The sequence below is a fragment of the Phodopus roborovskii genome, unplaced genomic scaffold (genome assembly GCF_943737965.1).
Source record: "Phodopus roborovskii unplaced genomic scaffold, PHOROB, whole genome shotgun sequence".
In the NCBI taxonomy this organism is placed as follows: Eukaryota; Metazoa; Chordata; class Mammalia; order Rodentia; family Cricetidae; genus Phodopus; species Phodopus roborovskii.
The window spans coordinates 19,201,259-19,218,879 of NW_026126511.1; the positions used below are offsets into that span (position 1 = coordinate 19,201,259).

At 40.2% G+C, this 17,621-nt stretch overlaps 1 non-coding gene across 1 annotated transcript; it reads left to right on the forward strand.

Moving 5' to 3' along the window:
* The first annotated feature begins 1,189 nt into the window (after nt 1-1,189).
* LOC127230527 (U2 spliceosomal RNA) lies at nt 1,190-1,374 on the forward strand. The gene has a single exon (XR_007835177.1). It is a non-coding gene; the product is annotated as a U2 spliceosomal RNA (small nuclear RNA).
* Nucleotides 1,375-17,621: the final 16,247 nt, after the last annotated feature.

The window sequence follows — 17,621 nt, forward strand, 5'->3', positions numbered from 1 at the left end:
CTTTCTCTAGCTACAGATTTGCCTATTGTGTGCATCTCATATAAGTGAATCTATGAAATATGTTGTTATATATCTGGCTTATTTCATGGATTATAGAGCTTCAAAGTCCATCCCTATTTCTCTGTGTCTCTCTTGAGAGATTCCAGTTAACTCTATACTCACTAACCATACACAAAACACTTTCTGTGAACATTTGCTCACATTGTCCCTCTTTCTTATATTTCTTTTCATACCTGACCATCTCCAGACAGAGCTAAATCTCTCCCTCCTTCCAACACTATTACATGCAGAGTTCCTAACATACAAATTTGTTCTAAGTTTTGTTACAGCTGTACAGGACAGCTCTGTGAGGTAGCAGAAAGATTCACATAGCCTGAGTCCACCAGACCACAGTTTCAAATGCTGTCTCTGTGTCTTATTAGCTAAGTTGTCTGTGCAAATTCTTTAAACCTGGCAGATCCTCAATTTCCTTATCTTTAAAATGAAGACAGGCTGTCGTGTGTAGCATTCCTCAGTGCTCTTCTTGGCACCAAAGCCTCAGCAGACACCAATCCCATTTTTAGTGGAGCTTAATCCCAAACTTGCTTTCCAAATAAGTATATATCATTGCCAAAGACTAGAGAAAAATGGCTACAGTTATTCAACTGTTTAGTCAGTGAGATAAATTATATGCATGTAACACTACACTTCTCAGCATGAAGGACCTTAGTAAATGGTCGATCTGTTGTTATTATTTATAAGTATAAACTTCAGTAAGAAATGGCTTATGTGTGATTCATCTTTGGATTTCGGCCAATGTTTAGCAGTGTTTAGTTGATGTTCAGCAATTACTCATGGTATGGGAATCTCCAAAGGGCTTGGTGAGACTTGTGAGGTAGGAAATCGTGATTCTGGTGACCCAAAGACAGGTGCAATGGCAAATTTTTGTTCCAACTCCCTTTCTTTTCTGTTCAATTTTGTTTTTGAGACAGAGTTTCTCTGTGTAGCCCTGGCAGTCTTGGAACTCACTCTGTGGACCAGGCTGGCCATGTAGCACCGCATCTAACTGGTAGCATTTCTTTCTAAAAGAGTTAAAAATAAAGAGCTCCCCATGAGGTGACAACCAAATTAACACCAGAAGAGGCAAATAGAGCAGGACCTGGGAGAGAACAATGTCTGAAGTTACCTTTTGGGGAAAAGAAGTACATACTTCACTTCTTGGCCTTTTGGCTGCAATCAAGTGTGTTATTTGTTCTTATCAATTTAGTTTGCGATACGTCCTCTGTTCTAGGACAAAAACACTAAAGGGATTTTGGATCAGAACGATGGAATGGAGCATGTCCATTCCACTCATCAGTCTGGCAGTGTGATTTCTCCTGAAATGGTACACACCCTTTGTATCTTAAAACACAAATAAGTAAATCAAGGATACATAATATAACTCTTTAAAACCAATTTAACCATGGATGGGTACAAAGTTTATTTGAGTGAGGTCCATCCTCACTGTTGTGAATGTCGTCGGGTAGTTCTTGGACTTTATTCCAACTAAACAATAACCCTTTTCACTGTCTACCCAGCCTTCGGCCACTGCCACTTAACATTCTCTTTCCAAGGAGAAAACTATTTAAAACAAAAGAAGATGGACTCTCAGTGATGAACACTCCACCCTTCATCACCACCGAAGGTTAAAACAGACAGGAAGCAGACACATCATGGCACATACAGCCTGTCACATGCTGAACAAATGAGACCGAAACTTGGAAATAGCAGGTCCTCAGCTGGGAAGCCAGGAATCAATGTCAAGTCCTATCTAGGAAGCAAGGGGAGGAGCAGTTCCGGAAGTCCTGCTCAGCCCCTTGGTATTAGAAGAGAAACAGGCCAAGAGCTGAATCAGGGGAGATGTCAGGTCCACAATCCAAGTGCAGATAGGAGACAGCAATCAGAAGAAACAGAAGATGGAGAAAAAGGACGGAGAAGGAAAAGGCAATAAACACAATTCCCATGTGTACATCTAGGTTCATGATCAGGGGCTTCCTGTGTTGTGCTTGGAGGGGCAGGTGCCATCCCCCACATAGTGCAAATGAGGAAGCAGATGAAAGGGGAAGACTTTCTACCTCTCCTTGACCAGCTGGCACTCGTAAGAACTGAGGCTCATAAATCTTTTTGCCTGATTTCATCAGTGTGAAGATATGTCTTGGGAGGAGAGAAGGAGAGGTATTGAAAAACACGAAACACAACAGAATTTGTCAAGATTCCACCCACTTTCAGATGAGCCTGCTGGGGAAAGAAGGTAACTTAAAGAAAACAAAAGAGAAAAAGTCAAAACCCAAAGCTTCTAAACCTGAAGTCATTAATCCCAGTGTGCAGCCCATCTCCACCCATTCTTTTTATAAATGACCTTTGGCTGGTCCAATCCACTGGCCTTTGGCTCCCCTTTGGATGAATATTCTTACAATTTTCAGGACTTTGTATAACAAGCAGATTCAATGAATAAAACCAGATATTTTCTAATCCTTCTATGGTGACTCTCAAACCTGCTCCACAATATTGTTTTAACTATCAAACGTGCTCCATAATCTATTTCAATGTTAAGTCTTTCTGGTGTACATCAGGTTAACCTGATAAACAAGGCAAAATCACCTTTAATAAATCACTTAGCTACTACAAAAAATCAATTCCTTGACTACAAAAGACTAGACAACACATTTCCTGTCTTCACAAAACAGCTGTGTTACCTGTAATCCTATAGGCACACAGGTAGGAGAACAGTAGAGCCTAATTAGATGCAGGCTGAGCAGACAATTGGGAAATAGCCCTATTCTATAATAAGTGAGACCAAGAATGCAGTGATGTACAGATATCCATAGGTCCTTTGTTTTCAGACCTCACAATCTAACCTGGAATGAAAAAGAATGACAATGATGTTGATACCCCATGCATGAGAACTTATAGGGCGATGATAAACACCAATGTGATAATGATAGAGTTAAGAGAAGAAATGACCAGAGTGGGAAACCTGACTTTGGTTTTGTTCAAATGGGCAAACAAGCATCATGATTCATAGTGTTACAGCCCCAGCTTCTGCTATTGCCCACCGATAGCATCACAGTGCTCATGCTGCGGAGCCTCTGGACCAATCTGGGCCATTGAATTGGTTATCTTCCCACTTCTCTTTATTGACCCGTATCTCTGCTTGCCTAATGTCCTCTGGTGCCTACCTTTTCTATTTATTCCCCAACCAATTTTGACAATTGTATGTATTTATTTTAATTATGATTTGCTGGCATGAAATCAAGATATTGGCATAACTACACCCCTTCTAAGGTTGCAAGGAGATTCCATTTTCTTTCCTTTCCCAGCTTCCTTGGCTCATGGCTTTCTTCCCCAGTCTGTAAGGCCAGTGCTGTAGCACCTCCCTGTCCCTACCCAACAGCTGCTTTTCTTTTTCTGGTCTCAGTTGAAAAAGGTTTTCCATTTTTAAGAATTCAAGTAACTCTGGAAATCCAACTGCATAATTTAGGATAATCTCCCCATTTCCAAATCATGTTTGCAAAAAAATTGCTTTTTGCCATGTGAAGGAGCTTATTTGCAGGTTCTTAGGATTGGGGCATGGACATCTTTGAAGGTTCTTATTCTGCCTACCACACTGAAAGTCCAGAACATCCGGTTCTATATGGAAGAAATGAAGCCTATTTTCTCCAAAGAAAGCTTTCACCTCAGATGCTGGCTAAAATGGAGAACACGGTGTGTTAATTCACGGTAAAGTTACTTGCATTGGCTGGTGCAGTTTATAGTGTCGTGTAGCTTTACATACTAACTCTTCAAAAGAAAACTTTGGACTTTGGAGATGGCTCATTGTGTAAGAAGGAGAACCTGTGTTCAAATCCCAGCACCTAGGTAAACAACCAGGTGTGGCTGCGCAGTTCTGCAACCTCAGCACTGAGAACAGAGACAGCTGGGTCCAGGAGGGCAGTCTAGTTGAAATGGTAACTTCCAGTTCACTAAGAGACCCTGACTCGTGGAAATCAGGTAGCATGCCACAGAGAAAGACATCTCATGTGTTCCTCTAGTGGCCACATCCACATGTACAAATGCATGTACCACACATTAGTGAACACACACACACACACACACACACACACACACACACACACACAAAGAAACCTTTAAAAAGTTAGGTAGATACATACATTGTGATTTCAACTAAATTTTCCTCTTTTAAGAAATCCTATAGTGGAGATGGAAAGGGAAAAATAAAATAAAACTAAAATACTTTCCTGCACTGCAAGGGAGGGACAGTGGCCAGAGCCCTTTGCTTTTCTCCCTTTCTGGTCCCTTTGTGTAGTATTGAGGTCTGAGCAGCCTAAGCAAAGGCCTGGATTAGCACATAATTGGCTAGGGAGAGGTTGACAATGGGTTGCCCAGGGGTGGAATGGAAAGCCTATGGCTTGTTCCTTCCCTTCAGAGGCTGCTTTTTCATCATTAATCCTACAGAAACAGGAGTAGAATGTCAAGTAACTTCCTAGTTAATTCTGTGCCTTCCTGACTCTCCTGAGAAGCCTATATAGCCCGCCCTTTTCTCTTGCATGCCCCCTCCTGCTTCCCCTCCTGGTTAAGTATATGCTTAAGCCCGCCCCCCTTAAATAAAGGCAAACCATTTTTCAATTCAAGAAAATAACATATTTTCTTTGACATTTATTTCCCTTCCACCTCTGCACCACCTTAGGAATACTCTGAAGTCCATTTCAGCACTGAACATTCTGGGTGGCTTAGGGCATAGGCCCACAGTGGTTACTTTTCTTATTACTGCTACCTGACACAAGGTTTGAAAGCATTTAGTCTGCCATGACAGGGAAGGTACATGAGCTCAAGACAGCTGGAAGCAAAGAAAGGCTAGGAAGTGAGGATAAGCTAGAAAACTGGCTTGTCCCATCCCCTCCTCTAGCCCCCTCCCGCCAGTGACCCACTTCTAACAAGTCCCATGAGGATTTGAAGCAGCAGCACCAACTGGGAACTGCGCTCCAATGCATAGGCCTGTGGATGGCATTTCCTGTTCAAAGCACAGCAGTGTTCAGTGAATATTGTTTGAAGAAATGAATGACGTCTCAGTGGGGTAATGGAGCTGGGATTACCGGTGGCATATTGGACAATCCTCACAAGGCTGCGTCGGGCTTTCCTAATTTTCTAGGTCTCCATGTGTTTTACTTCCTTAATCTTCACAAAAATCAATAAAATTGGTATTCCTTTCAATTTCAGGACGAAAGACTTCAAGAAAGTTGCTAACAATGATACAGCTAGTAAAAAAATAAAAATGTCATTGTTCACAGCAAGGTCTGCCAGACACCAGAGCCCACGGTTCCTTGTATCTCCTATCTGCCGTCTTGCTCCTGACTCTTCTGTTTCGGTGACAAAGCTAGACTTATATCTAGGTGACTAACCTCTGGGCTCAAAACCATAATGGCAAGGTGGGGGGAAGAGCACTCAGGGTCTGGAATGGTCTTAGGTATAATTATGGGCAAGGTTAGTTTTGGAATCCACTATTTCATACTGTCTGTGTTTAATTCTCTTAATTGTGCTATAATGATCATGTGTATTATTCAGAGGGGCAAATGAACACTTTTGGCTGCTATAAATGCCCTCTTCATAAATACCTCACCTGTTCACTTTTCTCCTTGTATGATTATACGCACAGACATTTTAGTAAATTCTTTAGCAAGGAATCAAACAAATTGTCAACCTTTGTAACTGGATCCTACCTGGGATGAGCTTTTAGAGATCTGACATCATCACCACAAACCCCGTATTGTGTAAGTCTCAATTTTTGTTTTGAAGTCCTAAACTAGAACATAAAACATTTTCCATTTTCTTCCTGATTCCTAAGGTGTGTTTTTGTTGAAAAAACAAAATTACGACAATATTCCTTGTGCTTCTGGTCTGTTATTGACGTCAGCAGTTAATAGTGAATCAATTTTCTAGTGAGCTTTACTGTTACGTTGCTGTATCTAGTAGGCTATGTCCACTAGTACCTAATAGGAAACTGACCCAGTTGATTGGCTAAGTGAATTATACAAACATACACAACATTGGAAGCTACTCCAGTATTTGTTTTTCTGCTCATATCATTTGTTCGCGTTAGAAGATATAGGTTCATGCTATATAGTATAATAGATTATTGTTCTTTACCTCTTCCATACTTGTTTGAAATGCACCAGAAAATCTGGGTCTTCCACCAGTATATTCATAAAGTTCCCTTTCCCATGGAGTTGAGTATGAGCAGCAAGATCAGAATAACCTTCCATTTGACTTTTAACACCAAGAAATAATTTCGTCATGCTCATCTTTTATTTGCAAGTCCTATACTCTGTTGTCATGAAAATATTAGGTGTATAAATGCTACAGTTAGAGATTTACTGACCCCCTCCAAGAAAGATACTTTGAATGGAAACTATTATTTGATTCAAATTGATTACCGAGAATCTCTTTGACTGCCATGAGGAGCCACATTAGGCACTAAATACACAAAGATGAAGACTGTTCTCCAAACTGATGTGTCGGGACACTGGTTCTCTCTGAAATCAACAAATCATTGGCCGTTTGTTTTTTCAGGCACAGAGAGATAATTGCAATTTTCTTAAGTACATGTGAGGACCTATTATCTATATACCAGTGTTGCTGGAAATTATGTACAGCATTCTGGTGAGAGTTTATAGATTTGTAACTAAGCCAATACTTGACTCTAAAATAATAAAAAACATAGCAGTAAAAACTGAATTGGGCTAATTCATGATAATTAATCTCTGGGGCGTTATCTGAAATGTTATCTGCCTACACACACAAAAAGAAAAGAAAAGGAATGCATTTTCCAAGAGAGGAGGAAGCTGGGAGATCGCAGGAGCACAGCCCTGCATTTCGATGATGGTTTGTTCTGTTGTATCCATCTGCTGCCCTGGGAGCCTGGCTGTTTCTTTGGAAGAATGGTGACCTGGTGGATGTTCTATAGTGAAAAGTGGGAAAGATTTAAAAGGGTGAATGCTAGAATGTTCTTCTAGAAAAAAAAACAAAAACCAAAAAACAAAACAAAACTAGAGAACCTGGTAGAGGCACAAGAATATACCAAGAAACTGAAGAACAGGGTAGGAGACGTAACAGAAAATTGAAAATGAGCAGTGGAGTTAGGATAAAGAAATAAATAATAGCGAAGATGTTTATTGATGCCAAGGAGACCAAAAAAAAAAAAAAAAAAAAAAAAAAAAAAAAAGTGGAAGACATCAAGACATCAGAACATTGCTCTTCTACTTGTTTTATAAAAACCAATATTGATTTTGCTCAGTGTAGAGAGCAAACACTATTGGAAAACAGGCTTCAGTAGGACAAGCAGAATAAACTGATGTACAGTTCCCTCCCCTCAGCGATGGATTTTGTCTGTTGTTTTCACTGGCAAATAACCACATAGTCAAAGCCTCTGAAGAAAGAGGCTCATCCCACTCCTACCTAGAGGTACTGTGTCCCAGCTGGGTCTGTGAACTGAGCAGAGAAGGCTCCATTCTGCCAGCTGTCCAGGAAGTCATTCTCGGCTCTGCTGTCATCTCAGCCTTGATGTATGGCTTTGCTTGAAAAACTTCAGGAACAAGAAAGTGCTCTGCAAGCCCAGTGGTACACCTGGAGAAACGGATATGACAATTTCACTTTGATTTTAAGTTGGTGTGGGGCGGATGTTGACAGTCAGTTCTGTTATATCAGGAAATAAATTCAAATCCCTTTGATTTTAAGAGCTTTATGTCCCCGTGTTCAACAGAACCTAACTATGGTAACGTATCCACATCAATCTTTTTGTCATCATAGTCAACAGCTAGTTAGTGATCCTGACATTTCCTTGATGGAATTTTCTGTTCTCTAATTATCTTTTAATACTTTGCATATTTAGATTTCATGATCTTCAGACATCAATCAAGAAGTCTTGAGGAATTATCCACACATGACAAAATGACTAAATTTAATTTCATGTTCTATCCTTTATTTATGTGACCCCGCTTTCTGTTTTAGGTTTCCCTTACTCAGTATCATTGCGTGAATATATTACTTACCTACACCTTTAAGCATAGCTTCTTTTTAATAAACTCTTAGGGCCTAAAGACAATCAATCAATAAATAAATAAAAATGAAAAACCCCATTTCAGCTATTGGATACCACCCAGAGTTTTTGGTCAGAAGTGTCCTAGAGATCCCCAAAACCATACTGGCTATTTCCAATATTCTTGGTTGATCACCAGAGCTTGATGATGAGACCGTATTGATGAAGACACCCTACACATTGGTTCAGGACATAAAGAGATAATGTTGGTATTGCCTATCAAGCTTCTTGCCTTCTAGATCTCAGAATTCTAGAGGGTGTTATGCAAACAGGTGGGGAGGAAAGTCATCAATTTTCCTACCCAGCTGCAAAGCCTGTGAACTGTGATAATGACCAGCCCAGCAAGATATGTCCATGGATGTATGGTAAACATCTGATTTCCAATTGAATTTATGCCCCACTCCACAGAAGGAAATATATGCTTAGTATTGCAAATATGACCAAGAACACATGGTTGAGGCGCTCATAGGCTCCAGGGATGAACCTATTACTATTATTTTGCTAAACAGACATAGCATCAAACTGCTTTCCAACTGTGTATCTGTCTATCTGCATACTAATGCAGCTGTGGGACTTCAGAGAAGTTTCTTGGTGCAGTGAATGATAATGCAGAAACTCACAACTGGTCAAGTGCAGAGAATAAGTAACTGTGTAGTGCTCAGCCACTAATGGGACATTTATATCACATTCCATCCTCAAGTCTTGGAGACCATCCCAGAAAAAGACACAAAAACATTGTAATAACCAGAGGTTAGGGACAACTGGAACAATGACTTCCACACGTGATAGGCTGGCCGGCTATACTAATGAACTCATAGCAGTTATGGTAACCTGCACAAGACCTGCACAAGATCAAGCCAGTCAACACTCTAACATGGGGTAAAAGGGATCATGACTCTCCCCCACTCCTAATTGAGGAATTGTGGACAGTAGATGGCTTCTGAGGGAGAGAGTCAGGGTTATTCTTTTTAAGGGTATGTCTTCTTGTAAGTTGACATGCTCCAACAGGTGGACCCATACCCAAAAGAATAAAGGTATCTCAAGTTGGAGTAAGAAATAAACTGAACAGAGGACAGAAAATTGGAGCAAAAGGTAGAGGGAGATAATTTAGAAGAACTCAAGAGGACTTGGGAGTGAGTTTTATCAAAGTACAGTGCATAGATTTTATAATGGATGGACAAGAATATTTATTAAGAATGGATACAATCTGATGTGGCACTTGTGATTATTATTTTAAATGGAAAAGATAACAAAGCAAGCATTTGTTCCACTGGTTGTTTGCAATGTAACAAAATATCTTGTGTCAGGTTTGACATGGATTGTTATAGCTACACCATGAAGATTCATATTATTTTTTTGTATTGATCTTTCTCACCCTGAACACATATTCTGTAGTAACTATAATTTCTTTAATATCTTTTATGATGTTATAATTATTTCTAAAAGGATCCTATATACTTTTGCTACATTTATTCCTAGATAGATATTTTGTTGTTAATATTGTTTAAATACACCTTCTGTTTTGGAATTACATTCATGTATCAATACTCTCTGAACTGCTCACGTGTTCTAGTTTTTTGCTGATTCTTTCAGTCCTGTATTTAGAATCAAATCATCCATAAGGATGAAAATTTCCTCTTTTTTTCCCATACTTATTTACTTCCTGGCCTTTGTGATGGGAGATACTCCAGCTTCAGTAGTCAACTGTCTCATGTTTCATATTTCCATATTTTAAGGGAATATTTTAAACTTTTCCTACAATGTGTGGTATCTGTTACGAGTTATTTGAAATATGCTTGTTACAATGACAAATAAATCACTCTCATTTCTGGTTTTCCAAGACTGTTTATCATCTCAGAAGTCACTACAAGCACTGGGATCATCACATGACTTTTCTTCTTTTAACCTGGAACGTGGGAACTCTAGTGAAGAAAATGCTCTGTTAGGCTTGGCTTTCTTTGCTGAAGGGTAAATTTATATGTCTGTGGGCAAAGGAGATTGAAGTATACTTTCTCTTTCTGGTATCATACTTCTCTATCTCAGGTTCTACATGTGCTAATGAAGCATTAAGGAATTGTCTTGCTGTGAGTGAAGCAGTTAGATATGAAAAGGATGATCCAACTCATAGAATTTGTAAGAGAATTTATAAAATAGCCTGGCCATTGCCTGGTGTATGTGTGTGTACAGCTCAGCTGTAACATATTTTCCACAAGTTAGTTCTGATAAGTTATTTTTTCCAGGAAATTGTCTATTCACTCAAGTATGCAGATTTATGAACACAAAATTACTCAGCCACTTATTATTATTTTCTCTCTAGGCTGCATCGGCAGATATGGTTCCACTCGTGTATTTCCAATATTTTTTCCCTTGAGAAATCTGACCAAAGATTTATCTATTTTATTAGTTTTTCAAGAATAATCTGTTGATCAGGTATTTTCCTCTAAGGCAGCAAATAGATTTTCAATAATTTGTACTCTTTTGTTTCTCCTTGACTTGCTTTATGCTGTTTTCCACATATCACTTCTTGAGTTAGATACCCGACACATTAGTTTTAATTCTAGTGTAACATTTAAAGTTGAAACTTTCTTTGCTGCTTTGGAAGCTACCCACAAAGATGGGTGAATGCATTTAATTTCTTCATTTCTGTTTTCTAATGTGCTTTTCTCACCTATACACGAGTATAGGTTCTGTGAACTAGTTTCCAAAGGGAGGTTTTTGTTCACACTTATTTCCATCCTCAATTTGTAAGGTGTGGTTTAAAAGGAAAACACAGTTACCCAGAGAAATATCATGATTTCCTATTTGGATGACACTGGCTTGTTGGTTTGCTTGATCCAAAGCCAAACTTAATACATCTGCTACATATAGGGAAGAAAAAGAGTTTACATTCTTCTGGGACTTGTGGAAGATCTGAGGATATAGCAATGACTTGGTAACACCCTCAATAAAAAGTCACCCCTCTGGGTCGCCTGCCATGCACCTGGCCTTTTCCTGCCTCAAGCTGCCCTAAACTCTGTCCTCCTCAGGCTCAGACACAAGTTGCTAACATGTTTCAAACTGTTATTGCTATACACAGACTTCAGTGTCACAAATAATTTCACATTCTTTTTATTGGCTAACATCTGTTTGAAGCAGACAGAAGACTCCTCTCCACCTCTTCGGTAGATGTCAGTACTTGGGAAATAGGTTAATCAGCAATGTCCACTGGTGAGGAAAGTAAGAGTCCTGATGTTTTTTAAATTAACTATTCCCCTAAATTGTTCATAACTTTGTGGTCAACAAACTAAAATTTCTTCATTTTAAAAAGTACAAAGGCTACTTTAGCTTCAACTCTGATTTATAAAGGAAACATTCTATGGTCACCCAGCTGTAAAATAATCATTTGTGTCTAATTGCTTTTGTGCTGGAAGTATGTTTAGTCATCTTGTTTAACAGGTTAGGAAATTGAGTCCCAGTTAGACTTAGGAGTATGTCCCCGATCAATACCCCTAACTCATGGAAAAGCTCAAAAGTGGATGTGGTGTTTTGTTTCCTTCACTACACTGCCATGTTTAAATGTTCTTGATAAAGCTGCAAGCTGAAGATGCGAGGATTTATTTTTCTCTACAGCTCAAAGTTTAGCTTGTAAATATCCTGATGAGCTTCAAACTTGGCAGAATTGTAAAGCCTGCAAAGGAGAAGGAGATGGAAATTTTCCATATTTCTTGAATCATCAAAGGCTGGAATTAATGACACATGCTATTGCTAGAGACCCTCAGATCCTATAAGTGTGATGTTAAATGTTTCCATTTTGTTAGAACATGAAGCAGGCTTCTTTGCTCATGGGAGCAAGTATTAGATTTGATGTGAGATCCACACACGGAACCTCAACAGCTGGTATACATAAGATAGGAGGCTATCAAAAGAACAGCCAATAATGACAACACTCAGCACAATGAATAAATAAAATTGTATGCCGATGGTGGAAAATGAAATATGAAGCCTAATTTCTCATGGCCATCTGAGGCATGGTGGAAGCTTGTATGACCTTAAGCTAAGTCTTCACTATGTGAGTTCTTACCTAGGCCATGGCTGTGGCAGCAGGTGGAGGAGAGGGTGGCAGTCCTGATGAACGTGGGTCACATCAGGTATGCTGCAGCAACCAACCCATCAAAGAGCCACTAAACAATGAGTTGCTCCCAATGGGCATTTAGTATAGAAGTAATTAGATGAGGTTTGAATATTTAAATAGCCACTTGGGCTGAAGTGTGGCTAATCAACCATCCGTGGATAAGAATGGTGGCAGAGAAGTCACATGGAAAACTATTACTTTAAAATTCCAAATGAAGACAATGAACAGGATCTAAACTGAGACACAGCTGAAGGTGGAGCTGAAAAGTGATGTTTGGGAGATTTGGAAGGTTGGCTGTGATCAAGGAAGGAGAGTGTTGGGTCCACAAAGCCCAAGTTATTGGGTGGTGGTAAGCTAGTCAGCAAGATAAGCAAGAGGAGAGGGGACAGAAGGGTTCATCTTCAAACATGTTGGGTTTTCCTTGCTGTAGAAAAGAAACTGACCTGGAGGAGTACATTCGGAAGAGAGAGCTGAACACATATGCTAGTTGGATGAGGGCGAGAATGAGGAGGGTGTCTCTGGGAGGGTATGGTGAGGTGAGTAGGGGAAGGTAATGCAGGGCCCTCGACCGTAACAATGAAAAATGTGTATAAAATACTGAGAGAAACTGAAAACCCGCACAGGTCAGTAAGAGACTGGGTCTCAAGGCTAAAATAGGAACATAATTTAAAAAAGACGCCCAAAATGTCTTCCTCTGAACACACACACACACACCACACGAGAGTGTGATCCCTAAAAGCGGTCAGCTTATAACACAAACAGCACCAGGTCACACTTGGGTGCGATGAGGTAGGAAAAGGCGGTGGCTTCGTCTTCCTTCCATGGCATTTGCTGTTTCTTCTCACTTTAAACCTCTGTTTTCTTTTCCTCAAATACCATTTCCCTCCCGCTTCTCTTTCACTTACAGCTTTTCTCAGCTGAGACATTTTTTTCATCAGACCATTTGGACTTGCATGTTCAAGGGCTGACGAAGCCGTCAGGACTCCTGCTCTTGTGATGCTGCCTTCCCTTCACAGGCTCTCACTGGGACTGACCTACCGAACAGTGAGCAATTAGCATCCTTGTGTTTTGTGTATACTATGGTGATGTACAGCCTCCATGTTTGCTGCCCTGTGCAGACAGACAAATCTGCCGCCTGTAACCCACTCTTGATTACTCACACGCTCATGGAATTGGTCTCCACCACTGAACCCCACTAAGGTTCTGTCTGTGTGTGCCCAGAATTGTCACTCAGATTAACAGGATTGTGCCTTGGATTGGGAAAGCGTTCTCTTGGTGCTTGTATAGGAAGAAAAGCTTTCTTATGAAGGGAAAACTATGAAGTCATGAAAAAATATTTACCATAAACCACTTAAATCCTGGCTTCTCTATAGATCTGGCACACAGCAAAGCACATAAAACGTGTATGGGAGATGATCACATAAATGGTTGCTTGAGATTGTACTATTGAACTATTAAAAACATATTGGAGTTATTTTATAGATCGTATCAGTTCTCCAAAATACTCATTACATCTTTCCACATCATCTTAAAGAGCTTTGGCTGCTCTGTAAGATGATCTGGTGTCCTTGGTTCACAATAATCCTTTAAATTTATTAATTTGATGCCTGAAAACTTGTGCATGGTTTGTGGACTTATCTTCAATCTTCTGGCCAAGTACGGGAGTATCCTGGAATTTGGTTTATTGTACTAAGCCCTCAGCTGCAGCTCCCTTCTTACCTTTAACATCCAACCTCAGAGTCACACAGCCTCATCATTTATCCCCAGGGTGCAACGTAGCATGTGTTTGTTTATTGACTGATCTACAATGGGAGCCCAGCGGTACAACATTGGAAATGAATAGCACCTATGGCCAAGAGTTGTCCACAAAATGAACTTCAGCCTGCTGTTTCCACAAACCTCCAACCCCCACCTGCTGACTCGAAATATTTTGTAGTTTCAGGGCAGGAGGCAGCTGTCCTTTACCCCATGTGCTCCCAAGCACAGCTCTGAGCACCAGCAAAGGGAAAAGGGACAGGCAGTGGTGTGTACTGCCAAGGGTGCTCCCGCAGACCCAGAAGCCTGGGAATTTCACCCTAGGGAAAGCAAGCAGGAGCTGCCCAGCAGTTTCACCTCCCTGCATGGAAGCTTGTTTTCAATTGTCTTTGAAGAGACTTTCCAAGTATTTACAGCCTTCTCCACCCACTCAGGGCGGGCCTCCCTGGACCCTGCTTGCAATCCTGGTGTCCTCTCTGCTGCCAGTTATGGGGGGAGGTGCTTTTTCTCTCCCTCTCTCCCCCTCTTCTAAGGACGGTACTCAACGGACTCCAGATGTGATGGTGACAGCTGAGATGTTTTCCATGGCAAACATATAAGGTGTAAGTCACTTACCGTTTTCAAAATACCCCCCCCAGCGAATTTGTGTAAATAATGTTCTTTCCAGGATGAACCAGTAATACAGATCTTCTAGGCACTCTCTGAGTGAATGTGTCCATTCCCGTTGCTTGAAATAGCTGTCCAACTGTCATTGACAAAAGGGTGGACTTGTTCCCAGGGGTCCTTTTCCCACCTTACGTTTAAACATTTTATTTAAAAAGAAAATGTGTTAACTGTGTCTGTTTATATCAAGTGTGGGTGGGGTGCTCATGTCGCAGCATGAGGGTAGCAGTTACAAGACACCTTCCTTGAGTCTTTTCTCTTCATCCACCTTTACGTGGGTTCCGGGAACTACACACAGGGCACCAAGCCTGTGACTCACCGAGCCATCTCACTGGCCTCTCTCGTTAGAGTGGATGATAGTCAGAAACCTGAAACCTGGACCTAGGGCTTGGTACTCACTGATGCTTTCCATCCTACAACAATCCACACACCCTTATTTATACTGTTTCCAGATAGGGAACTTGGTGATAATCTAGGTGGAAAATGGAGGAACCAAAACGTAAAATCTGATCCATCCAAATCCAAGGCTAGCAGTCCTTACCTCCCTGGGATGGTAAGGTAGGGACACTGAAGAGCAAGGAGACCGGTGATACATTTATGATTAATGGAGCCTTTATCTAAATAAATAATGCATAACTTCTGTAGATTAGTCACCCAGTTTTGATGTGTGTATAAATGATTATTGGGGATTAAAGCTGACTTTGTTAAAAAAATATTACTTACTGTGTCTCTCATTTTTAAGTATGATCATTTGAACAAAAATGTAGCAATAGTCATTTCATGCTCCCCCCACCCCACCCCCGTAAATCTTTCTCAATTTTGTCAAATGTTAACATTGGCAATAACATTGCTGCCCGATTGTCCAGGTTTGCTTTCTATGGCACCATCATCAAACACCATCATCAAAAGCAACTTGAGGAGGAAAGCCTTCCTCTCACACATTTGCATCACAGGCCATCACAAAGGGAAATCAGGACCGTGGGATCCTGGACACAAAAACGAAGGAAAGGACATAGAGTAACCCTGCTTGCTGATTTGTTTTTCATAATTTCCTCATCTTGATGACTTATGCAATCCAGGAGCACCTGCCCAGGGGTGACAATGCCCAAAATGGGCTGGATTGTCTCACATCATTGTCAACCAATTCAATTCACCATTAGCTTGCCTATCAGGCCAATCTGACAGAGTCAATTTTTTTTTTCAACTGGGCTTCCCTCTTCCCAGATAACCCTAGCTTGTACCAAGTTGACAGAAGTTGATCAACACATTAATTGATGTACCTATTTCATGTTTATCACATGTCTTGCTATGTCCTTGTAGAGAAATGAATTTGTTCTCACACTGAGCTTAACCACTATGATTTCTTTGTCTCCTACAATGTAACAATTATTTTTGCTTTTAGGATTTATTTATATGTATACATTTATGTGTTGGTATATATATATATGCTGTGTGTATAGATGCCTTCAGAGGCCAGATGGAAACATAGGATACCCCATAAGAACAAAACTATTGAGCTAAGTCTTCATCCACCCAGAGAGTTCTTTAGTAATTTGATCTTACATGGCCTTGATCCTCTGTGTATTTCTAGAAATCTTTAGTAGAATGCCCTTTAATGGTGGCCATGTATTTTTGGCAAAAGTCCTATACAACTGATGATAAATGTCATTTATTGCATAGTCTCAGAAGATACAATGTTAATCTGTTTCCTTATTGGTGATGGTGACCTTGATCACTTGGTTAAAGTAGTGTTTGGCAGTTTTCTCCACTGTGAAGTTACCATTTAAAATATCTGGTATTTAAATTTAATCCACCTTTTACTCATTTATAGTGATATATTTTATCTTTATTACCCTTGGTGCCCTCATATATTAACTATGTCAAGTAGTCAAGCCCTATCCATCAGTGTTGTGAGGCATAAATTACATATGTAGAATTAGATACAAAATAAAAAGTCACAAGTTGACAAATTAACCAAGATTCATATTGTAGGGGTGTGTGTGTGTGTGTGTGTGTGTGTGTGTTCAGCTATCCCTTAAACATATCTGAAAGGGAAGATTTAAGAGTTTCTATTCACTGAGCAAGAATTTCATAGAATTCCAAGACTTTCTTTTTAAAGTTCTAGGTCTTCTGTTAGACTGAGGTTCTCCAGGCCTCTCATTTAAATCAATAAACATAAGAACAAACTAATCATATATTTAGAGGTTGTTAAACAATTTAGCATTGTGATTTCTCTTAGTTTCATAAATGTGGAGGTTTCGTGGCCTGTTTCATGAACACAGCAGTACAAAGCAGCTACATGCTTTTGTATTTCCAATAAGCATCCATGTGACCCATCAGTGGAAAGTACGGGATCTCACTCTTGAGACCCTGGCAAACATTCTCCTCCCACACACATGCAGACACTTTGTTGAAATGTTCAGTTTCAAAAGCTAAAGGCTTACTGAGTCCCTTGGGAGAAGAAACTTGGTTTTGAAGTTCCTCTCTACTCTTTGCACTCATACCATGTTATTGTGCAAAACAGTTCTTCACCATGTCACAAAACCATCCTGAAATGGGCCCCTCATACTTCAACCAGAGTGAACTATATCCATACCTTGCTCCAAAATGCAAGTGTGTACAGAATAGCTGGGACCAAAGAGAAATTTAATCTTAGGCACGTCTCCTTCAGTAAAAGCAGCCTCCATCTGGTACAATCGAAGAATCAACTCACATCACATTCCCCTTGGTATATTTCCTTCACAAACTTTTGATGTCTTCCTTGCAAACTTTAATCCACCCATCATGGTCCACAACAAGAGGGAAGCAGTAACTAGGATTTCCTTCTCTCCAAAGTTTCTAGGTGTCTTAAACTCCTGAGGTCACAAAGCATGACCGTTGTCCACTTCCTGCAGGCATGGTTTGCAGAGAGGCAGTCCCCTTGCACTTATGTATGGAACTCATTCATGATATTCTGGAAAATGATCTGTCAAGTGGTGATGT